General features: G+C 38.2%; 1 non-coding gene across 1 annotated transcript; it reads right to left on the bottom strand.

Annotated features, from left to right (window-relative positions):
• Positions 1-24,313: 24,313 nt before the first annotated feature.
• On the bottom strand, positions 24,314-24,386 carry TRNAK-UUU. The gene has a single exon. It is a non-coding gene; the product is annotated as a tRNA-Lys (tRNA).
• Positions 24,387-26,472: the final 2,086 nt, after the last annotated feature.

Below are 26,472 nucleotides of genomic sequence, written 5' to 3'. Positions count from 1 at the left end.
AAATGTTTTTTGAGAGTAACTTCTTGACTCATAAAGGAAGATGCAGATAATGGAAGGGGCTGAGATTTTTCTTAGTAGATGGAAAAGAATTATGCTGTTGGAACTTACCAGTTCCAGAAGAAGTAAGTTTTCTGTTATTTAATGTCATTCATCTTGTAATAGTATCAAGGAAGGATCTACCCAAAAAAGGTTTTTTATGGCTAAGTTTTAGTAGCTCCTTCAATTCCCTCAATAGACCACTGTGTGCTCAGTTGCTCAGCCGTGTCTGACTCTTTGCAGCCCCATGAACTGTAGTCTGCCAGGCTCCTCTGTTCATGGATTTTTCAGGCAGGAATACCAGAATGGGTTGCCATTTCCTTCTGCAGTAGATCTTCCTAACCCAGGGATCAAAACTGGGTCTCCTGCTTTGGCAGGCGGATTCTTTACCACTGAGCCACCAGGTAAGTCCTCTTTTGTGTTTACCATTTCCAAAGGACATATCCCAAGTCTCATGAGGAAGAAAAAGCTGCCTTTCATCTTGCATAGTAATTTCATTTAAAATTGCCAGAAAGAGACCTCTTCAAGGATCTGAGAGTAGGCTCTTGTCTAACACTTGGAAATGAATTGCCTGAGGAGACACATGTATGACAAAGCAAAAGATTTTGTTGGAAAGGGGTGCCAGGGTAGATAGCAGCAGGGAATCCAAGAGAACTGGTCTACTCATGGCTTGCAATCTCGGGTTTTATGTAGGTGGGATTAGTTTCCAGTTTCTCTCTGGCCAATCATCTTGCTCATGCCCATATTGGTTCCACTCAGGAACCTTCTGGTGGTACATGCATCTCTCAGTCAAGATGGATTCCAGCACAAGGGTTTGGCAGAAGTTAGCAGGACATATTATGGGCTGGTGTCTGCTCCCTCTTTTTGGGCCCTCCTGAATTCTATTGATTGGTTTTGGTGGCAGCTTCTCAGTACCAGCTTCTCAGGTTCTTACTGGGACCTCCTGTTGTGAGACAAGTTATACAAGTGATTATTTTTGTGCCCAGGCAAGGTGAGTGGCCAGTTCTAACAAACATCATCATCATAAATTAGGAAAAAGATACTGACTTGAGGAAAATAGCACAATGGTATTTTATTTTTGCTCTGGAATCATGGACTCACAAATACAAGAAAAGCATTTTTCTTAAAGTCAAACTTCTGAAGTTTCCATAAACAAAAACCAAAAAACAGTAGTAATACTCTAATCCTTTGTTGCTGTTGTTCAGTTGCAAGTCGTGTCCAACACTGTGACCCTATGAACTGCAGCATACCAGGTTTTCCTATCCCTCATCATCTCCCAGAGTTTTCCCAAATTCACGTCCATTGAATAGATGATGCCATCCAACCATCTCATCCACTGTCACCTCTTCTCCTCCTGCCCTCAATCTTTCCCAGCATCAGGGTCTTTTCCTTTGAGTCAGCTCTTTGCATCAGGTGGCCAAAGTATTGGAGCTTCAGCCTCAGCATCAGTCCTTCCAATGAATACTCTGGGTTGATTTCCTTTAGGATTGACTGGTTTGATCTCCTAGCAGTCCAAGGGACTCTCAAGAGTCTTCTCCAGCACCACAGCTCAAAAGCATCAGTTCTTCAGCACTCCGATTTCTTTATGGTTCAACTCTAATTCTCAGCACCTAGATTATATCTCAACCCACTCTCACTCTTTACTGAGTCCCATGGACACAGGTTCCCAGAGGATATCTCTACTGATGATGTCTCTTTGACACCAGAATTTACACTGAATCCACAACATCTTCCATTTTCCCATTATGGCACCCAGAGATCTCCAGATTCTTACACTTCTACCCTCAGAATCATTTTGGAGCCATGGCTCCTTTTCTTCATGGATAATTCCATTTCATTTATTGCAATAAATATGTATTGGCTAGACCCTAATAAGTGCATAATATATAAAGCTAAATAAAAGAACAATCCTACCTTCAAGAGACACAGTGTGGTGTGAAAAGAAAGACACGTACACAAGTAACAACAACCCAAGTTGGACCAAGATCAGCTCTAACGGAGACATGCAGAGTGAAATGACTGAGGAATAGAGTTTCAACAGGCAGAATGTGAGGAAAAGCATTCGAAGCAACTGTGACAACATGAGCACAAGCAAAGCAAGAAGAGTTGGTGAATATATTCAGAGAAATGAAAGTGATCTGTACACGGAGTGGATGGTAGGGTGTGGTCAGAGATGAGGACAGACAGCTCAGGCACGTCCTCTATCCACACAGATCACCCACTGGGATCTTTCCTTGACTCTGTTCTTTTTACATGTTTTCTCTTATTCCTGTTGCCAGAGAAGATTTTTCAGTTAGTTTATCTCTTCATGTATGATCTGTTTATAACTAGATTATAAAGGCTTAAGGAAAGAAACCACGTCTTCTGTGTTTGCTTGTATATCCCAAACAAGAACAAGTATTATACACAAAAAGCAGTCTTAGTGATTCTGTGTTGCACTGAGCACATTCCTCCAGTGCCCGTGGTTTTACAGACAATTTTCTGCACAGAGACTCCAAAGGAGAGGTCAAAATCCTTAGGAAGCATTGCTAGTGACCAAGATGAGGGGAGGGGGGAACCCCATTTTTGTTAAATAAGAAGGAGGCCTGACAAATGATAACATTCATGATTCCCTGATTACTAGGAAAAGGGGAAGCTCTTAAAAGGCTGACATTTCTTCTGCCTCTTTCAACAACTATCTGAAACTAGAAACAATGGATTAGAAAGTCCAATTTGAAGATCTACTGAAAATCATCAGCCTGAGACATTTTATTCTTTTTTTATCTCCTCCTACAACAATATTTCACAGTTCAAGTTTTGTCTTTACTTGTCCTTTTTACAATCTTTTTCACAATTTTAAAGAATGTAACATGCATTCTGTGGCAGGGAAAAAAAAAGACAGGATAGCACCAGATTTACTCTGACCTTTTTAAGGTTCCAAATTTAGTTAGTTAGCCATTTCTATCCTCCAAGCTTTTCAGAAGCTCATGTGCTGGAGAGAACTAAAAATGGCAAACCCCTCCAAATTACCAGCATTTAAAAGGTTAAACAGTTTATTTTTATCCCACGAGCAGAGAATGAAAGCTCCAGTGTATTCAGGCTTGGTATGACAAAGATCACAACAAGGAACTAGAAATGATCTGTGGTTAACCCTTGCCATCTAAGTCGCTTCAGTTGTGTCCAACTGTTTATGACCCTGTGGACTATAGCCCGTCAGGCTCCTCTGTCCATGGGATTCTCCAGGCAAGAATACTGGAGTGAGTTGCCATGCCCTCTTCCAGGGGATCTTCCCAACTCAGGGATCAAACCCTCATCTCTTATGTCTCCTGCATTGGCAGGCAGGTTCTTTACCACGACTGCCACCTGGGAAGCCCTTTCTACAATCTTCAAATCTCACTCTGGGGATTTTTCTCACAAATTTTGCAAAGTGTTAAGCCATGGCTGTCAGGAATGGGCACAAGACAGCACAACTGCTCCTTCTCTTTTTCAGAGTTGATCATCTGTCCTTAGAAGTCCAGAGGGAAGGATTCAAAGTCTCCCCAGTAGGAAACTCCCACTGCATTCAAAACTTCACTCTCTGGACTGCTTCAGGGAGCATATGATTCTTCTATGTAAGGCAGCTTTCCTTTGTCAACTACAGTTTGGCACTTGCCATGGGCACTTTCTATCTACCTCTACAAGGATTGAATCATGTGCTGCTGCAGCTGTTGGTTCTCAACACCCCCTGAAAGGAGTTGAGGGTGGAGAAGCAGAAAGGAGGCACTCTGTGCTCAGAAAGGGGACGTGGGGAAACTGGCAGAACAGGGCTTCAGATAGTCAGATATTTTCAGGAGCCAATTTTATGAACCCAGTTCTTGTATCTCCTCATATTTAGAAAAGTACTAAAATCCCTCATGATAACTACTGCTCCTCATGGCTAGCAGAAACCTGTAAAAATATGGGCTTGATTGCATGTATTCCCCCTTCACCAAAATCACAAATAAACTGACCTTCCCCTGCCTCTTTGGAGCAATTTTTCAGAGCTATCTGTGGCGCTCTCTCCTGGCTGCAAGCCTCATTTTGCCCCAAATAAAACTTAAGTCACAACTCTCATGCTAAGCATTTTTTAAAGTTGACACCCTCAAATGAAGATTCTGACTCAGGTTAATAGATTACTTGCTTTCTCTGTGATCAGAAATAACTATTTTCAATGATAATGAGTGAAGCAAAAACCAGACTCACATACTTTTTGTGTAAAAGACACAATGGCTTAAAAGGGTAGTCAAGAACTTCAGAAGGAAGTACTTAACCATTTATAAGTTATATGCTTTACTTCTCTCTCTTTCTGAAGATTGAAAGTGAAAGTGTTAGTCACTCAGTTGTGTTTGACTCTTTGGGATCCCATTGATTGTAGCTGGCCAGGCATCTCTGCCCATGGAATTCTCCAGGGGAGAATACTGGAGTGTGTAGCCATGCCCTTCTGCAGGGGATCTTCCTGACCTAGAAATAGAACCTGAGTTTCCTGCATTGCAGGCAGGTTTTTTACGGTCTGAGCCACTAAGGAAGCTGTTTCTGAAGATTAACTTTAACAACTAGTTTTCTAAACTCACCACTTTGGGTCACACATGCAGAAAGTGAGCGTCCCAACGTTAGGCAGTGAATGCTCTGTCTTGTCACCTACAAATTAGGCATGTGTGAGACACTTCTCCTTCAAGAGAAATGGGGTCACCAAGAAGCAGGTTCAACAAAGGAAGGGACACATCCAGATACTTAACAGCTTTGACCCTTTCTTCCTGTCCTCCAGACAACTCTCAATTTTCTACCAAAATAGCCAGGTCTTATCTTTTTTTACTCATTTCAAAACCTGCATTGAGAACACATAAATGGGTGGCAGAACCTCCAAGCATGAGAAAAGTGAACTACCCACTGTCACAAAACAAAGAAAGCCCATGGGTTGTTTAAAAAAAAAAAGAAAGAATTAAAAATGGAGTTTCTTCGTTTCTAATGGAAAGCATTTAGTTTGGCTCTGGGAGGTACAGTTCAGGCTTTTGTGACCTACACCCTGAGAGACATCCTGCAAAGTGTGCTTAGGAGGTGTGGCTAAAATACAGGTCTCAGATAAAAAATTCACTACTTATGCAAAAGTGGTTCTCTCTGGGGTCCTAAAACTACATCTCTATTCTCAGAAAATAAAAATGTAAGTGATAATAATGTGTTACATTCCTAGAATATATCAGCCTTACGAAACCACTGCTAGCCTAGGTTGTTTTTTTTTTTTAATGTATTTACTCTCTTCAAGGAATTTTCTTGCATAATATAAAAATTCCCCCTTTTTTGCCACCTTTAGAGTACAGGGATGATTGGAGCATGGGGGAGTCAAATCTTCTGTGGAGTTAAATTCTCAGTTCAGCATGTAAAGTGAAAATTACATAGTCTAAATTACCCTTGAAAATCCCTGAAATTATCCATAAAATAGAGTATACATATTTCTGTATATACAACATTATACAGTAATTTTTATTCATGCTAAATCGTGGGAACTTCAACGCTGGATTAACAGAAGGAATAAAAGTTCTATGAAATCTACACAGCTCTCTGGGTGTTCAAAATAAGAAAAGAAAAGTAGGAAAAGATGTGTGTGCATGCATGTTCATGTTCAACTCTTTTGTGACCCCATGGACTGTAGCCTGCCAGGTTCCTCTGTCTATGGAATTTCCCAGGCAAGATTACTAGAGTCATTCTCTCTGTCAGGGAAGTTTGTAATTTCCTCAGTTCTGTCTCGCTGCAGCAAAAATTTGAAATGACGGACATGCCAGTGTTACAGCTCCATGTTGCAGCTCAGCTTTATTTGCAAACAAAGGAAAATACATCCTTGAGGTGTGAGGGTGGGCCAACCCAAAGACATGAAGAGAAGAGAAGCCCAAAGCTCAATTTTGGCTCCTCTTTTTATATGATTTTTTCTCCTCCCCTTGAGCGAGCCCTATGTAAACTGGGCTAGCCAGGAGAGCTGTCTTACCCGAGGTCCTCACTCCAGTCCTGGGCCTTCCTTTGTTCTATGTTTACAGGCTTTTCCCTTTTTGTCTTTCAGCCACTGCCAATTTGGACTCCCTTTTCCTATTCTAACTACCTAACACTTCTCCAAGGGATATACCTGAACAAGGGATGGAAACTGAGTCTCCTGCATCTCCTGCATTGACAGGCAGATTCTTTACCACTAAACTACCTGGGAAGCCCCAGGAAAAGATAGATTTGTAAATCTTTCATTTGCTTGCATGATTTGTTCTATTCTCTGATCATATATAGCCCCTATAACCTTCACACATGAAGGTTAGAATTTTGGTTTTCTTTTTAGTGAGCACTAAACAAAGTCAGTGGAGTCAAATCATACCTCCCAAACATGCATATGCAGGCTTGATGTGACTCTCCTGCAATCAGCTAGGATTTAACAATCCTAATCATTTTATAAAATGTATTTACATCCATTATATTATCTGACCCTTATCAGGTAACACGGATAAGAGTGAGCATTTTCAGTTGTAGAGGAGGAAAAAGTGACCTGGAGTTTAAGCTGCTTCTTCAAGGTCACTCCGCCCATTAGGGGCAGAACTGGGAATTCAGACCAGATCATCTCATCCTCAGTGTGGCAGCTCTTCCAAAGGATCCTACTGTTCAGGAAGTAGTTGACACAGAAACTTGTGTTCCTTCCTTCCCGGGGTGGGGGAGGGGTGCGGGGGGATGTGTCTGTAGAGTGTGGGAAAAAAAGAAAAAAGAAGAAAGAAAAAGCAAAACTTGTCATGCTCATCCATTTTGAGACTCACCTTTGAAAGGAGAATGAGATTTGTGAAAGAACAAGTAAAACATCATTTTAAAAGTTATGGATGGTCTCTGAGAATTCAGAAAAGAAAATTCAGAAAAAGACGAAATAAGAGTCTAGTAATGCAGCAATATTACTAGCTTACCTGGAAAGATTTCAGTTACCTAGAAAGACTTCCCCTGACACTAACCACAGATGAAGCACAAATTTTGCACTCACATTTGATTACTTCAAAAATATGTCAAAAAGAAAAAAAAGAAGAAGAGAAAAAAGGAAAACGAGAACAAAGAATAGAAGAAAAACACAGTAATCCTCTTAAGAGTCATTTCCTCAGAATCTGGGGCCCACTCAGAGCCCATTCATACACAGACACACAATAATCATCCAAATGTATGTTTTAGGAAGTAGAGAGGAAGGGGAATTATATTTTTGGATTATTGAATAAAGAAAATAAAAGCTGACATTCTGAACTGAGAAGCCAATGAGTCTGTGTTCAATAGGATGTTTCTGTCTTAAAGCTGGCAAAGGCTTTAAATGCTGCTCTTTGGTATTGAGGAAGTCCTTTCAGACTCTAATATTCCCCTTTAATCTAATGAGAGAACAGTCAATGCTTGCAGTTAACCAAGGGAATATTTCCCCCCAGGTTGCAATTACTTAATTCACTTCTAAGAATTATCAGCAGACAGGTCTCATTTTCGGTCCCATAGTTAAATGGAAAAATCAGTTGTATCCCCCAAATTCTTGAAATAAGTCAAAATGATTTTTTGATGAAAAAAATTAATAATAATTTTGTTACCCAAATAAGCAAATGTATTGTAATCTGTGTTATCCTGGAGTTGAATGGATCCAGTGAATCTCACAAGTAAATGTGAACTGCTTTTATCTGCAAGGAGGTAAAGAGTCTGTTACCTATCAGGGTGCTACAACTCTGGTTGATAGGCAGCTTGGAGGGAAGAAAACATGGGTGAGAGCACTGAGAAGAGTGGAGGGGAGGAGGGGGATCAGTAAGAGGGGGTAAGGCAGGGAATCCTTAGGGGGATGTGGCCAGTAAAACTTCGACATTTAAAGAATTTCTTAGGGATTTAAAAATATTTTAAGGACAGAATCTTCAAATGTCAATTTATCTTTTAAATTACTTCTGTTATTTAAAGTTCTTTACTCTGTTCCCATCCCTGTGTGTGTATTTGTGTGTGTGTGTGAGTGTGTATGTGTGAGAGAGAGGTAGAAATTAAATCTATTATTTCTATAAATGTGTTCTATGAAAGAGTTTTTGGTTGAAATCAGTGAGTTGAGTTTCTCGTCTTAGCTTTCCAAGTGTACGATAAAGGAAGCAGACACCCAGAGGCAATGACTAGCACTCATTCCTTCATTTAATTAGGATACATTAATTGAATACTCATTATATCCTTACTCTTTTCTAGGCAAGGAGGATATAAAAGTGGACAAAATCACAAACTCTCTTTTTTCATGGCGGTTAGATTCTAGTAGATAAGAAAGGTAATAAATCAAAATACAAAATAATGTCAAGTAATACAAAGAAAGATAAAGTGAACATTTTGAAAGAAAACTGGGGGGAAATGACATACTACATATCACAGAACAATAAATATTTTCACTAACTTTTCATATGAAAAGGGGGAAGCCTGAAGACAATGGGATGCCATCTTTAAAGTATACAAGGAAAATGGTCATTTCAGAATTTTCACAAAATACCCTTAAAAATATGACTAATAGTGTATGATTCCAACTATAAGGCATTCTGGAAGAGAGAAAATCAAGATAATAAAAAGATCAGTGGTTCTGAGGGGCTAGAGAAGAGGGAACGGATGACTAGTCAGTGCACAGAGGATTTTAAGGGCTGTAAAAATGTTCCGTATGACACCATAATGATGGATATCTGTCATTGCATGTTTGTTCAAATTCACTGAATGTACAAGGCTAAGACTGAATACATTGGGTATTGTATTCAGTGATATGTTGATGTAAGTTCATCCTTGGTTAAAAAAAACTATACCATTCTGATGTGTGATGTAGATAATGGGAAAGTCTGTTTATGTAGAGGCAGAAAGTATATGGGAAATCTCTGAAACATCCTCTTTTAATATAAAATCTAAAAGCTTTCTTTTGAAAATGAGGTCTTTTTTAAAAAATGAATAGGAATTGGTCTTGAATACCAAATGTGAGACAGTTTTAGTGACCAAGTTATGGAATCTGAAATCTAGTCCTGTTGTTATAGGATTCAATATTCAACTGGGAAATAGAGAGTTGACAAAATAGAGTTAAAGACAATGTTTGAGAAAAACTACATTCCTTGTTATACTCAGTGTTTTTTAAGTCCTTCAAAAAACATATTACATATTTTTTAAATGAAGATAAAAACTTTCTCAGATAAAAGAAAACAAGTTTCATTGTTAGGAGACCTGCATTAACAGCGTTCTTCAGGCTGAAGGGAAATAATGCTGGATGTAAAGGCAAATCTATATAAAGGAATGAAGAACACCAAAAATGGTAAGTAGATGTGTAAATAAAAGATCTAGTTATTTGTTTTCTTCCTGAAGTTTTCTTAAATGGCAATTGACTGTTTTATACAAAACTACAGTGATAAAAGTCAGAAAGCAGCAATTATTTAACCAGGGGAGTCGTGGAACAAATGTTCCGTATCTTGATCTAGGTAGGGTTATATGGGCACATATGTAAGTTAAAAGTTATCAAACTTTTGAAAGTCATACCTCATTTTACTCCATATACCTCTTTCAATAAAGCAGTGTTAGAATGGAAACAACATAAGGACACAAAAAGGTTTAAAATCAAGTGATATTAAAAGTTAACAGGAAAATAATAATAAAAGCGAGTAGTATAGCTGCATTAATATTTAGTCTGTCTTTAAGAAATAGATTATAAAAGTTGTGTTTTGAAATAATAAAGTGTTTGACATGCCTAAAAAGATGTTAAATATACCCTTAAAATACAAAGCCAAAATTGACAAGACTAGAAGGAAAAAATATAAAAATCCTACTATAAGTAGGACATTTTAGCACTTCTTTCCCAGGACTTGATAGATCAAACAGGGCAAAAAATATGTAAGGTTATATAGGATTCAAACAATAAAACTAACAAGCTTCATATAATGGACATAGATAAGGACTTCCCCAGTGGCTCAGTGGTAAAGAATCTGCCTGCCAATGCAGGAGACTCAGGAGACCCAGATTCAGTTCTTGGGTTGAGAAGATTCCCTGGAGGAGGAAATGGCAACCTGCTCCAGTATTCTTTCCTGGAAAATCCCATGGACAGAGGAGCCTGGCAGGCTACAGTCCAAAGGATTGTAAAGAATCACACACACAGGTGGACTATTAACCCAACAACTAGAGGTACACCTTCTTTTAAGGCACCAATGGTACATTTACAAAAATTGGCCAGGTTTCAGACCATAATTATAGCAAGCCTCAAACAACACCAATTATAATACAATTAAATAAAAAAGTCAATAATCCAAGCAATATTTGCTAAGAAATCTTTAAAAATGCCCTACTAAACTATTTGTTGGTCAAGGAAGAAATAATCATGTACATGAGGGTGAGAGTGTTGCTATCAATCAGAGTAAAGATGGTGTAGTTGTTGGAAAAGAATGTGAAGTTCATAGAGGTTTAGAGTTTGTTTTAACATGGAGAATATAACATTGTGTTGTGTAGTAACGGGGAGGTTCCTCAGGACACACAGGGAAATGATGCTGCTGGTGAGGATGGAGACAAGTAATTCAATTTACACACACACACACACACACACACACACACACACTGAAACAAAACTTTAATGAAACAATACTTATCCTTAGTTATGGGTACTTATGAGATATAAACTTTGATATTTCCTAACATAGTCTATTATTTCTATTTTATTCTATTTTTGATGAGAAATTCAAATTTAATGAAGTTGTACTGAAATACAGCCATGCCCATTCATTGGTTTATCTGAGTCTGAGCCACAGCAGCACAGTCCAGGAGTCAAAAAGCCCAAAGAATTAACTACCTTGTGCTTTGCAGAAAAAACTTTGCTGATGCTGATCTAAAGGATTATTTTCCCCAGTTACTTCTTATATGATGTATAGTGCTGCAGGGGCCTTCCAGTGGTCACCAGTTCTGGTTACATGTTGGAATCACTGAAGAGGCTACTGATTTAGATGATCTGACCACTATGCCTTTACCCAACGGTAGAGCCTCTCCAGAGGTGAACCCAGGAATCTGTATTTTCAACCAGTTCAGTCATCCCATAGGGTTCTGTATTGTGAACCCCTGGCTAGTAGATAGATCAGTCGTTAAGACTCATCATTTTGTTTTACCTGAGCGGGAAAATACCTTCCCTATGGCACCCCACTCCAGTACTCTTGCCTGGAAAATCCATAGATGGAGGGGCCTGGTAGGCTGCAGTCCATGGGGTCGCTAAGAGTCGGACATGACTGAGTGACTTCGCTTTCACTTTTCACTTTCATACATTGGAGAAGGAAATGGCAACCCACTCCAGTGTTCTTGCCTGGAGAATCCCAGGGATGGGGGAGCCTGGTGGGCTGCCGTCTATGGGGTCACAGAGTCGGACACGACTGAAGCGACTTAGCAGCAGCAGCAGCAAGACGACTAAGATTGACAGTGGTGAAACCCATGTTTCCTGCTACCAGGAATGCTAGCTGTAGGGCTATCAGAATTGGGTATTTCATTCTATTTTTTAAATGTTGGTAGAACTTTTCACTTTCATGCATTGGAGAAGGAAATGGCAACCCACTCCAGTATTCTTGCCTGGAGAATCCTAGGGACAGAGGAGCCTAGTGGGCTGCCGTCTATGAGGTCGCACAGAGTCGGACATGACTGAAGCAACTTAGCAGCAGCAGCAGCAGCAAATAATTATTTGATTTTGCAGCCCTAGAAGGCAGTAATCTGAAATTTGGAAAATCCTACCACTGAATGATTAACTCCTTGCCATTTTTTCTTCTCTCCTGTTTTCCAAGCTGAAGACAGTTCTCTCAACAGTTTTTTTGTAATAGGCTATGGGATTGAACTCAGGTCTCCTGCATTGCAGGCAGGTTCTTTACCATCTGAGCCACCTGGGAAACCCATGGGACAGTTCATAGTTACCACCATAAGAACGCAGCCACCTGATGTTTACAAAATGCTTTAGAGTCTTCTGAATGCTTACTCCTGCTTTCTTTCCATGCAGTACCCCTAGCCCAATGATTGAAGAAGTGTAATTCATAATCTCCATTTTATACCTTAGAAAACTAAGGTTAAAAGATATTAGGCAGGACTTCCCTGGTGGTCCAGTGGTTAAGAATCTGCCTGCCAATGCCGGGGCATGGGTTCAATCCCATAGCCTATTACAAAAAAACTGTTGAGACAACAGTGGAATCAGGAAGATTCCACATGCCACGGGACAACTAAGCCCTCAAGCCACAATTGCTGAGCCCATGCACCACAACTACTGAAGCCCACGTGCCTAGAGTCGGTGCTCGGCAGCAAGAGACTGCACTGAGAAGCCTGTACACGGCAACGAAGAGCAGCCCCTGCTCACTGCAACTAGAGAAAGCCTGCTTGCAACAAAGAATACCCAGTGCAGCCAAAAATAAATAATTTTTTTAAATCTAATTTTAAAAAAGATATTAGGCAAACTGACCAAGGCTACAAGGTCAGTTAGCAGCACACCTATAACTGGTAACTGGCTATTCCTTCTCTCAAACAGTACTTTTAACTGTCCCTATCATCAAATTAAAAAATGTAAGCTAAGAAGTAAATTCTAACACATTTCGAGAGATCCAAAATAAAGGAAATAGGTGGGATAAAAAGGAAAAAGAATTCTGGTTAGAAATCAAAGGAGTGGGGAGAGATATATAAGAGGCAAAGTAAATTCAAATGTCCTGTGGACAAAGGGCTAATATAAATATATATGTATATGTGTACATGTAAGCAGGAGAGCTTATCATCGAGATCACTGGAAACAATAAGTGCTTATCCTTACTTGCCACCTCGTTTACGTTGGACTGGCATTCAGACTTAAAATTGATGCCTTTGTACTAATTACCAAGTTAACAGAGCTCTGATTTTTAAACACTGAAACATGAAAAAGAAGAAGCTATTCAAAAATTTTTGCTTTTAAAAAAGCCCATGCCTCCATTCTCCATGGCATCATGAGAAATCCTCCCTCAGGAAATTAAAAATCATCCACCATTGTATGCCTATCTTATTTCCATGATACAGTTACAGAAACACTAAAGATTAGAAGACAAAGGCTTAACTGTTTTAAGATAAATTTATTTCCTGTAAGAACACACACTACCTCCTATATTTATACACCTTACAGATCCTAGGTAAAACAGATGGTGATAACAAAATAAACCTCTACTTAAATTGAACAATAGCAGAAAATTAACACGCACTAGTTCCAGATTAGACAAAAAAAAAAGGAAGCACACGTGTTTTCCTTACACCACCGTCTAACATGATTGGAGAACACACACAACAGTGATCCACCCTAGGAGCCTTCTGTGTTGCCAGTCCTGGCGAAGAAGCTTCTCTATAAGGTTCAACAAGTAGAAAGTTCGACCACTTCTAAAAGGGATAAACTACTTTGGAAAATACAATAATATTGATCATTATGTTGTTTCAAGGAAGGGCTTGAGCTTGCTCATGGAAGCCAATGGATGGGTCAGAACTTGGGAGCTAACTTGAAAGAATTTTGAATTTTCAGAAATACTTTAAAGGTGATTTAAGGACAGTCTTTTGGAATTGATTTTAAACAATGAAAACCAGGTTTAGTGTCTCCATATGGAAAACCAAAGATTTAATTGGAAAAGCACTTAACGTTGTCTGCTATGTTACAGGAGTTCTTTTCTTGTGCAGTGTTTGCATTATTTTTAACCACTCTCTTTGTATAATCTTGCCCTGTGTTTACCCTACAGTTCCCTTTTGTTTCTTTGTCAACACACTCACTCCAGACAAGCAGATTCTATTATTTTAGCTTACTCAGTGGCTCTTAGATTGTTCATTGAGAAGATCACATCACATCTCACCACAGCTGCTGGCAATATGTCTTGTATGAAATAAACAGATTTTATTTCTTCAATATAGAGTTCAGCTAATTTATTTTATCAGCAAACTCAAATGTCCTTTGGAAAATCTGAAAGGTTTTGAATTTAAGATACGAAACTATGCCAGTCTCTAAGGTCTTCTTTTAGGATGAGAAAAGGAACCTGAATATCCATAATACTATCTACGTATAAGAAGCTACATTTTTTAAAGTAATGAATACTCCACATTCCATTTTTAATTACTAAGTTTTCACTATGAAAATTGTTATACCAAGTGGAAACCTTGAAGTGTTTTCATTTTCAGTCCCTGTGCTTGGAGTCAGGCTCCCTTCTCAGTTTCAGGAGGGACTATAGTGTTCCACCCTGTTTGCCTGATTGGTGCAATGCTGGGCACATGACATAGCAATGCCACTCCAAGGGACTTTACTAGAACTAAAAAGGTCTGTATAATCAAAGCTATGGTTTTTCCAGTAGTCACATATGGATGTGAGAGCTGGAGCATAAAGAAAGCTGATCACCAAAGAATTGATGCTTTCAAACTGTGGTGCTGGAGAAGACTCTTGAGAGTTCCTTGGACAGCATAGAGATCAATCCTAAAAGAAGTCAACCTTCCTATTCATTGGAAGGATTGGAGCTGAAGCTCCAATACTTTAGCCACCTATTGTGTAGAGCTGACTCACTGGAAAAGACTCTGTTGCTAGGAAAGATTGAGGATGATAGGAGAAGGGGGTGACAGAGGATAAGATAATTGGATGTCATCATTGACTCAATGGACATGAGTTTGAGCAAACATTGGGAGATAGAGGAGGACAGGGAAGCCTGGCATGCTGCAATCCATGGGGTCACAAAGAGTTGGACATGACTTAGTGACTGAACAACAACAACAGCAAAGAACAGGGTTCTCTCTCTCTCCCTCTTCCCCTGAAGTAAAAGGTACTAAAGAAATAAACAAATAAGTAAAAGTAATCTTAAAACTAACAAGTACCATCTTTACCAATGCATGCACAGGCCTGTGTGACAAGGAAGTCAACCTGCAAAAAAGCAAAGCCAGAGATGGAAATGGCTGTGCCCCAATGACACCATTTCATCAGCCAGATCTCCTGGGCTTGAGCTAGAAATAGACTCCGACTTCCACTTTTACATGCTCTGGATTTCTGCCACTCGCCAACAAAATGACTCCTGTAAGTGTTTGCAGACAACAAAAATAGATGAAGTGTAGTCCCTCATTATATACGCTATTCATACAAAGTTACTTAAATCGAAAATGTGAACTTGATCTATCTGCCTGCAGCCTCCCATCATGATCTTTTCTCTGCTGCACCTCCTCTCACACACATGCCCACTGCCCTTCTCCTGTTCTCTCTGATCCACCTTGCCCTTTCCCAAATCCAATCCTGTTCATAAGCAAAGTGCTGATAGAAATCAGTTACATCTTAGTGTAAACATATTCACGTAATAACCTTCTTAGGGGCATTTACATGTTAAGATAGATCTCCAATTGCAGACTAGAAGTCATATTAGAGTTTCTCATGTTATCCTATTTTCTTTATGGTCACACCACACTCCATCTCCCAGGCTAGAAATCTCTAACATTTTACTCATCTTCTCCAGTCAATCTAATGTCAAGTCCTAATTATTAAAATTTCTTTTGCATTATTTTAAAAATGTGCCCTTTTATCTCACTCAATTTCTTCTCATTTTAGCCTGAAGCAATTTCTACTGACTCCTAACTAGTCTCCCTGCCTGTCCTTTGGAGATGTTTTCTCCCAGTCTGTGGCTTGCCTTATCATTCTCTAAGTGTTGTCTATTGTGGAGCAATTTTTAATTTTAATAAAGTTGAGCTTTATCAATTATATCTTTCATGAATCATGCATTTTATATTGTATCAAAAAAGTCATCACCATATCCAAAAGCATCTAGGTTTGATCCTATGTTGTATTCTAGGAATTTTACAATTTTTCACCTTACACTTAAGTTTGTGATCCATTCTGAGTTCATTTTTGTGAAGAGTGTAAGGTCTGTGTCAAGATTTAATTTTTCCATGTGGATGTTCAGTTGTTTCGTCACCAGTTTTGAAAACTATCTTTGCTCTATAGTATTGTCTTTGCTTCTTTGTCAAAGATCATTTGACTACATTCATGTGGGTCTATTTCTAGGTCCTTAATTCTATTACATTGATTCTTTTACCAATAGCAAGTCTTGAATACTGCAGATTTGTAGTAAGTCTTGAAGTTGCATAGTTTAAGTCCTTCAATTTTGTTCTCTTCCAATATCAAGTTGGCTATTCTGGATCCTTTGCCTTTACATACAAACTTTATGATCAGTTTTTCAATATTCATGAAATTACTTGCTAGATTTTTACTGGAATTACATTGAATCTAAATTAAGTTGAGATAAACTGAAATCCTGACAGTGTTGTTTCTTCCCATGGAATATCTTCCCATTTAATTATTCTTTGATATCATTCATCAAATTTTATAGGTCTCTCACATAGATCTTGTATATATTTAGATCTATACCTAAGTATTTCATTTTGAAAGGGTGCTAATCCAAATTGTATTGTGTTTTTCATTTTAAATTTCACTTGATTATTCCTGGTATATAGGAAAGTGATTGACTTTTGTGCTTTAACTTCATTTCTTGCAATCTTGCTAAAAATGCTTATTAGATTCAGAAGTTTGGTTTTGCTTTATTTTTGTATTTTTGTCAATTCACTAGGGTTTTCACACAGATTATCATGATCATCTGCCAACAGAGAGAATTTTACTTCTTCTCATCCAGTCTTATACCTTTTATTTCCTTTTCCTATCTTATTACATTAGCAAGACTTTCCAGTATAATGTTGAAAAGAAGTATTGAGAGGAGTCATCCTTGCGTTGCCTGTGATCTTAGTGGGAAAGCTTCAAACTTCTCACCATTAAGTACAATGTTTTCTGGTAAATATTTTTTTGTCACAAGTTGAGGATATCCCCCTCTAGTCCTAGTTTACTGGGAGTTTTTAACAAGAATGAGTGTTGGATTTCATTAAATGCATTGGTTTGGTTTTTTTCTTTTCTTTTCTTTTTTTTTTTTTGCATCTATGTTGTGATCATGTGATTTTTCTCTTTTAGACTGTTGATGTGATGGATTACATTAATTGATATAACAATGCTGAATTAGCCTTGCATACCTGGGATAAATCCCACTTAAGCATGGAGTATAGTTCTTTTTATACAGTGTTGGATTCAATTTGCTAATATTTTGTTGAAGATTTTTACATCTATGTTTATGAGAGATACTGGTTTGTAATTTTATTTTCTTGTAATGTCTTTGGTTTTGAAATTTTGGTAATAAAAAAACAGCCTCATAGAATGAATTAGGAGGTATTCCCTTTGTTTCCATTCTCTGAAAGAAATTGTAGAGTGTTTACACAATTTCTTCCTTAAATATTTAGTAAAATTCATTAGTAAACACCTCTGATGCTGTTTTGTAAGGTTATTGCCTATTGATGCAATTCGTTTACTAGATGTCAACCTCCTCACATTGTTTATTCCTTCATTTGTGAAAGTGAAATTGAAAGTCGCTCAGTCGTGTCCAACTCTTTGTGATCCCATGGACTACAGAGTCCATGGATTTCTCTAGGCCAGAATACTGGAGTGGGTAGCCTTTCCCTTCTCCAGGAGATCTTCCCAACCCAGGGATCAAACCCAGGTCTCCCACATTGCAGATGGATTCTTTACTAGCTGAGCCAGAAGGGAAGCCCTTCATTTGTGAGGTTTGGCAAATTGCGTCTTTCAAGGAATAGCTCCATTTCATCTAGGTTATCCAAGTTGTGAGCATAGAATTCATCATAATGTTCCTTTCTTATTCTTTTAAGGTCCATTGATCTACAGTGATGTCTATTTTTTCATTTCTAATGATAGCAATCTGTGCCCTCTTTTTTTTTTTTTTCTTCTTACTTTTGTTGTTCAGTCACCAAGTCTTTTAGCCTGGCTAAAAGATAATCAGTTTTATTAATCTTTTCAAAGAAACAGCTTTTGGTTACACGGTTCTATATTGATTTCCCACTTTCAATTTCATTGATTTCTGCTCTAATTTTTATGATTTCTTTTCACTGATTTAATTTGGATTTAATTTACTCTTCCTTTTCTAGTCTCCTAATATGGAAACTTGAATGACTGAACTTAGACCTTTCTTCTTTTACTAATATATGCATCCAATGCTATTTGTTTCCAAAGCACTGCTTCTATTACATCCCACACATTTTGACAACTCATATTTTCATTTCATTTTCAAAATAATTTTAATCATAAATAAATTTTATAATTTCTTGAGCTTTTTTCTTTGTCTTGTGTGATGGGGGTTGCTTAATCTCCACATATTTGGGGATTTTTTTAGTCAGATTTCTAGTTTAATTCATTGTGATCTGAGGGCAGATGTTGTATAATTTCTATTCATTTAAGTTTTTCAAGATGTGTTTTATGGCCCCAAATGTGGTCTGTCTTGATGAATGTTTCATGTGAACTTGAGAAGAATGTGTTTTCTTCTGTTTTAGATGAGGTAGTCTATAGATGTCAATTATATCCAGCTGATTGATGGTGTGTTGAGTTCAACTATGTCCTTATTGATTTTCTGCCTGTTGGATCAGTACGTTTCTGATAAAGGGATGTTGAAATCTACAACAATGATGGTGGCTTCATTACTTCTCCTTGCAGGGCTACCAGTTGCTGCCTCATATGGATTAATGCTCTGCTGTTAGTCACATACATATATTGTTATACCTTAAAAAACTGACACTTTGTTATTATGTATGCATTTCTTCATCCTTGATAAGTTTCTTTGCTCTGAAGAGTGCTTTTTCTGAAATTAATACAGACCATCTGTTTTCTTTTGCTTAGTGTTAGCATGATGTATTTTTCTATATTCATTTATTTTTAATATACATGTGACTTTGTACTTAAAGTAGATTTCTTATAGACAACATATAGTTGGTCCTTAGTTTTATATGATGCACTCTGACAATATTTGTCTTTGTATTGGTGCATTTAGACCATGGACATTCAAGTGATTACTGATATTATTGGATTAATAGCTACCACATTTGTTGTTTTATATTTGCTGCCCTTAGTCTTTGTTCCTATTTTTGTCTTCCACTCTTTTTCTGCCTTTGTGGTTTTAATTAGCATTTCATACCATTCTACTTTCTTTCCTTTTCTATGTGTCAGTTATACATTCCCTGGAGTTTGCAGTACACTTTTGCAACTAATCCAAGTCTAGTTTTAACTAACACTATACCATTTCATGGGTAGCGTATTTTATAGTAACAAAATAATTCTAATTCCTTCTTACTATACCTTGTATCCTCGCTTGTTATTAATTTCACTTATTCATGCTGCTGCTAAGTTGCTTCAGTCATGTCCAACTCTCTACGACCCCAGAGACAGCAGCCCACCAGGTTCCCCCGTCCCTGGGATTCTCCAGGCAAGAACACTGGAGTGGGTTGCCATTTCCTTCTCCAATGCATGAAAGTGAAAAGTGAAAGTGAAGTCGCTCAGTTATGTCCGACTCCTAGTGACCCCATGGACTGCAGCCTACCAGGCTCCTCCATCCATGGGATTTGCCACGCAAGAGTACTGGAGTGGGTTGCCATTGCCTTCTCCGCACTTATGCATAAGCATATATATATATGATACATACATATGTATCCATATTTCAATATACTGTTGCTATTGTTTTCTTGAACAAATTATCTTTTAGATCAAATAAGAATAAGAAAAATAAAAAATTTTATTTTACCTTCATTTATTGCTTGTTTAGTGCTCATCCTTTCTTTATATAGATCTGAGGTTCTAACCTTATTATTTTCTTCCTCTCTAAAGAACTTCTTTTAATACTTCTTGTATGGCAGGTGTACTAGGAACACAGTCCCTTGGTTTTTGTTTGTCTGAAAAAGCCTTTATCTCTCCTTCACTTTTGAAGGATAATTTTGCAGAGCAGAGAATTCAAGATTGGTAATTTTTTTCTTTCAATACTTTATTTTGCTCTGCTCTCTTCTTGCTTGCATAGTTTCTGAGGAAATTTTGGATGTAATTCTTGTCTTTGTTCTTCTATAGCTATTTTTTCCTCCCTGTGGCTACTTTCAGGATTTTCTCTTTATCTTTTACTTTCTTTAGTTTGAAAATAATATCCCTCTATGTAACTTTTTGGCATTTATCCTGCTTGCTGTTCTCTGAGTTTTCTAGATCTGGGTTTCAGGTCAGTTGCTCAGTTGTGTCTGACTCTTTGGGACCCCATGAACCACAGCACGCCAGGCCTCCCCGTCCATCACCAACTCTCGGAGTTCACCCAAACCTATGTCCATTGAGTTGGTGATGCCATCCAATCATCTCATGTCGTCCCCTTCTCCTCCTGCCCTCAATCTTGCCCAGCATCAGGGTCTTTTCAAATGAGTCAGCTCTTTGCATCAAGTGTCCAAAGTATTGGAGTTTCAGCTTCAACATCAGTCCTTCCAATGAATATTCAGGACTGATCTCCTTTAGGATGGACTGGTTGGATCTCCTTGCAGTCCAAGGGACTCTCAAGAGTCTTCTTCAACACCACAGCTCAAAAGCATCAATTCTTCCACACTCAGCTTTCTTTATAGTTCAACTCTCACAACCATACATGACCACTGGAACTGGGTTTGGTGTCTCACAGTAATTTGGGGAAATTCTCAGTTGTTGTTTTAAATATTTCTACAGTTCCTTTCTCTCTTACTTCTCATCCTGTTATTCTCATTATGTACACATTTCATCTTCTGTAGTTGTCCCATAGTTCTTGTATATTCTGTCTTGTTTTTTAGTCTTTGTTTTTTGGATTTGGAGGTTTTTATTGATACAGCCTCAATCTCAAAGATTCTTTCTTCAGCTATATACAGTCTACTAATGAGCTCATCAAAGTCATTCTTTAGTTTTGAACAATGTTTCAATTTCCAGCATTTCTTTACTGTTCTCTCTTAGGAATTCTGTTTACATTGATAAGCTGTTTTGCTTGCTATACATCTTTACTCATAGAGCCCTTAGCATTGTTGTTTTTGTTGTTTAGTTGCTAAGTCATGTCCATCTTTTTTGTGACCCTATGGACTATAGCCTGCCAAGGTCCTGTGTCCTTGGGATTTCCCAGACAAGAATGCTAGAGTGGGTTGCCATTTACTTTTCCAGGGGATCTTCCTAACCCAGACATTGAATGTGTGTCTCCTGCATTGGCAAATGGATTTTTTAGCACTGAGCCACCAGGGAAGCCCAGCCCTTAGCATATTAATCATAATTGCTTTAAATTCTCAGCCTGATAATGTCAACATCCCTGCCATGTCTGGTTATGACAAGACAGACAGCCAGCTTGCTCTTCAAATTGTAATTTTTGCCTTTTAGTATACCTTGTAACTTTCTCTTGATAGAAGGACATGATGGATCAGGTAAAAGCAATTGTTGTAAATATGCCTTTAGTAATGTGGTGCTAAGATTTGGGGACAGGGAAGCTATGGGAAGAGGGGAAGTTGTCTACAGTCCTATGATTAGGTCTCAGTGTTATAATGAGTCTGTATCTCTAGAGAGCGAACTTCACAGTGTTTCCCAGTCCTCTCCCCTCCACCATTAGGTGGGAAACGATGGTTATAGCTGACAAGAGCTGAGTGTTTCCTTTCTGCCAGGTCAGTTTGGTTCTGCTAATACTACATCAGGTTAGACACTGGTTAACCAGCTTTTTCAGAGACCAGGACTTAAGAAGAACAGAGACCTCAGACATATTTCAAAATTGTTTATTTTCCTTCCCCTTTCAATAGCACGAGGGGACTTTCTGCACTATTTACTGTGAGACTCCGGTTGAGTTCCTGGAGATAAAACTCACAAAAGTGTGTGTGTTGTGGGAGTGACTCTGATGACTAGATTCCCCTGGAGTTTTTATCTCTCATACTGGTCCAAACTGAGCATCCAGAAATTCATCAGTTACACCCAAGTTTTCTTATCCTGGTGGTACTGGTTCCACTGGCAGTTCTCACTCATGGGTCTCTAGTTCAGTAAGCTGTGACTCCCATATCTGCCTGTCTGTCTCTCCAATCTTAGGGACAATGCTTTGCCCTTTGTCCTCATCTCTCTTCAGATCAAGAAGAGTTTTTGATTTTTCAGTCTGTTCAGCTTTTCCCTTGTTAAACAGAATATCAACTTCTAAGCTCTTTACATGCAAAACCAGAAATCCAAACTTTCTTGATTACAACATCTTTAATGAATCAGTAATTTTTTAATAGAATGTCTAAACCAAGAGAAACACCCAACAGTTATGTTTGTTAAGTAGAAAGGCTCAGACTACTTAATAAATATTGATGTCCAACATCTTATCAGTCGTTTTGAAAAGGAATAACGCACATCAATTGAAATAAAGGTGTTTTTTTAAAAGTAACTGCAATTATTTAGCAAGAGGATATATAAACCTACAGTGTATAAACCTACAGCACAAACCTTAAAATGAGATTGAATTCCACCTCCTTCATTTTCTATTTCACATTGATTGCAATGTGAATTTGTTTTCCATCACAGCAATCACAAAAAAAAACCTCAGCTTTGCAAAGCTATGACATCATCAAAAGGAACATGGCACAATCTAATGTTGAAATAGCAATTTGTTTAAGGATAGGTGTTTGTGCAGTCTGTCAACCATCAAATATTATTGTGTTTCTTCAAGAATTTCGAGTACCCTACAGTGCATCTGGAAAAGGTCAGTTTTCATTCCAATCCCAAAGAAAGGCAATGCCAAAGAATGTTGAAACTACCACACAATTGCACTCATCTCACACACTAGCAAAGTAATGCTAAAAATTCTCCAAGCCAGGCTTCAACAGTACGTAAACTGTGAACTTCCAGATGTTCAAGCTGGATTTAGAAAAGGCAGAGGAACCAGAGATCAGATTGTCAACATCTGTTGGATCATTGAAAAAGTGAGACAGGAAAAATGTCTACTTCTGCTTTATTGACTATGCCAAAGCCTTTGACTGTGTGGATAACAATAAACTGTGGAAAATTCTGAAAGAGATGGGAATACCAGACCACCAGACCTGCCTCTTGAGAAATTAGTATGCAGGTCAAGAAGCAATAGTTAGAACTGCACTGGAAGCAATAGTTAGACTGGTTCCAAATAGGAAAAGGAGTGCATCAAGGCTGTATATTGTCACCCTGTTTATTTAACTTATATGCAGAATACATCATGAGAAATGCTGGAATTTCTCATGAAACACAAGCTGGAATCAAGATTGCCAGGAGAAATATCAATAACCTCAGGTGCAGATGACACCACCCTTATGGCAGAAACACTGAAGAAGAACTAAAGTGTCTCTTGATGAAAGTGAAAGAGGAGAGTGAAAGAGTCGGCTTAAAGCTCAACATGCAGAAAACCAAGATCATGGCATCCAGTCCCATCACTTCATGGCAAATAGATGGGGAAACAATGGAAACAGTGACAGACTTTTTGTAGGGGGGAGGGGGGGGCTCCAAAATCACTGCAGATGGTAACTGCAGCCATGAAGCTAAAGGACACTTGCTCCTTGGAATAAAAGTTATGACCAACCTAGACAGCATATTAAAAAGCAGAGACATTATTTTGCCAATAGGGGTCCATCTAGTCAAAGCTGTGGTTTTTCCAGTAGTCATGTATGGATGTGAGAATTGGGCTACACAGAAAGCTGAGTGCCGAAGAATTGATGCTTTTGAACTGTGGTGTTGGAGAAGACTCTTGAGAGTCCCTTGGACTGCAAGGAGATCCAACCAGTCCATCCTAAAGGAAATCAGTCCTGAATGTTCATCAGAAGGACTGATACTGAAGCTGAAACTCCAATACTTTGGCCACCTGATGTGAAGAACTGACTCATTTGAAAAGACCCTGATGCTGCGAAAGATTGAAGGCGGGAAGTGAAAGGGAAGACAGAGGATGAGGTGGTTGGATAGCATCACAGACTCAATGTACATGAGTTTGAATAAGCTTCTGGAGTTGGTGATGGACAGGGAAGCCTAGCGAACTGCAGTCCATAGGGTTGCAAAGAGTTGGACACAACTAAGCAACTGAACTGAACTGAACAGTGCATCTGAGGGCTGGCTGCAGTGCCCTGAAAGTGTTGGTCACTCAGTCATGTCTGACTCTTTGAGGTCCCATAGACTGCAGCCCTATGGACAGTGGAGTCTGGTGAGCCACAGTCCATCGGGTCGCAAAGAATCGGACATGGCAGAGCAACTAACCCCTTAGACTGAAGCCCTGTAACCAGGCTCGTCTCTCCATGAGACGAGCTCGTCTCTTTCCAGGCAAGAATACTGGAGTGGGTAGCCATCCCTTCTCCAGGGGATCTTCTCGACCCAGCAATCAAACCCCAGTGTCTAGCATTGCAAGCAGATTCTTTACATCTGAGCTACCAGAGAAGCCCACAAAGGGAACCATGCTGCCTGAACAGGGACTTGAACCCTGGATCCTCAGGTTAAAAGTCTGATGCTCTACCAGTTGAGCTATTCAGGCAGTGCCCTGGGGGGGTTGATAAATGGTACATCTACCCAAAGCAGTCATATGCAGTTGTGAACGGTTATAAAATCCAATTAAAATAAATTAATTAATTTTTTTAAGTTGTGTGAAATATCTTTATATCATCCTATGAAACGATCTTCAGTATCTTGTTAAGTAAGGTGGGAAGGAAAAATGTATAAAGCATATTAGCGAAAGAAGGCAAAAGATGAATATAAATACATTTTTCTTATGTTTAAAAACTGGGAGGGAAATCAAAAATATTTCCAAAACTCACCCACAGACACAAGAGGAGGACAGAGTAGAGGATTCTGAGACAAAAGTTAGGTTTTTTTAACTACATATTGCTTTTTAGATTTGACTTAGGAAACATATACAAATGTTACATAATTATTAGCAATTTTAAAAAACAATTTCTAAAAATAGAAAGTTAAATGAAGCAAATCAACTTAACTGCATATTGATTTTGTATCATAACCACACACAGAGTAACTACTTCATGTGATTTGAAAACAAAACTAGTACTAAATTATTTAAAGGTTTTAAGAACTACAAAAACATATTAAGCTATGCCATTTATCATATTCTTATTGGTAGTGTTGATATTGTTACTCTGAGACTATTTTGTGTGTACTGTGGGTTAAAACAAATTAACGTTAATGTTGTTGAGAATTTAACATGAAAGAAAGTAGATACAGATGTAAATAATGTAAGAGTAAAGAAAAGAATCTTAGTCCTATGGTTAAGTTGGGAGAGTCAAAATAAGTTCATGAAAATATTTTCTATTTTTCTTGTTATGGTTTCTCAGATACACCCATCATTTAAAAGTGCACATTTAATTTCCAAATACATGGAGTTTCTTAAGTATCTTTTATATTAATTCCTTATTTTGATATCCAGTTCAGTTCAATCACTCAGTCATGTCTGACTCTTTGCAACCCCATGGACTTCAGCACGCCAGGCCTCTCTGTCCATCACAAACTCCCGGAGTTTACTGAAACTCAAGTCCATTGAGTCAGTGATGCCATCCAACCATCTCATCCTCTGTCATCCCCATCTCCTCCCGCCTTCAGTCTTTCCCAGCATCAGGGTATTTTCAAATGAGTCAGCTCTTCACATCAGGTGGCCAAAATATTGGAGTTTCAATTTCAACATCAGTCCTTCCAATGAATATTCAGGACTGATTTATTTCCTTTAGGATGGACCAGTTGGATCTGCAGTCCAAGGGACTCTCAAGAGTCTTGTCCAACATCACAGTTCAAAAGCATCAATTTTGATATTAATTTGTCATTTAAATGCTTCTTCTCTGCAATCACCCCCTGTAGTTTTTTTTTTTTTTGGTCTCCTAACTTTATTGAGGCTTTCAATGGCTAAGTCAAAGAGCTCTCTTGGTAAATGTCACATAGCACTTGAAAATGCAAGGGCTATTTTCAATATCTTTTGATATTGATTTCTAACATAATCCACAGTGATAAGAGAACAAACTCTGTATGATTTCAATACCTTTAGACTATGAAATTTCTGCACTTCATTTTATGGCCCTGGATATGTTCCAGTGTCTTCTAGTTTATAGCCTATGGGAACTTGAATAGAATTTGTATCCTCCTGTTGTGTGCAAATTGTATAAATGTTAATCATATTGAGTTGGTTCATGGTGATTTTCAGGTCTACTATATCCTTCTACTTTTCTATATATTCATTCTATTAATTTTTGAGAATCTGATATTGAAAATCCAACTAAAAATCTTAATTTATCTACTCAAAAAAGTTATAACAGATAGTATAACTGTATGTAACTTTGTTCTATATGTTCCAAGGTTTCTATAAATGCATTATCATACTTCCATAATTTAAAAATAAAAAATAAAGAGAAAAAAATGAGTTCATCAAATATGTTGTCTTAAAATATACATATGTTTCTTAACTCTAGCCCTAAAGTGGCACCCAGCATCAACACAAGCCTACAGAGGACAGCCAGTATGACACCATGACTAGTCAATTTCTCTTCTCTTTAGTGAAGAGAGTATCTTCTGGGTCCTCCTGGGAAAAAGTCAACTGATGAGTTCTCTAGTTTTGTATAATT

This window comes from Bos indicus x Bos taurus, chromosome 5 (assembly GCF_003369695.1).
Source record: "Bos indicus x Bos taurus breed Angus x Brahman F1 hybrid chromosome 5, Bos_hybrid_MaternalHap_v2.0, whole genome shotgun sequence".
NCBI lineage: Eukaryota > Metazoa > Chordata > Mammalia > Artiodactyla > Bovidae > Bos > Bos indicus x Bos taurus.
Note: the sequence above shows the minus strand (reverse complement) of the source record. Positions and strands in the feature narration are given on the sequence as shown.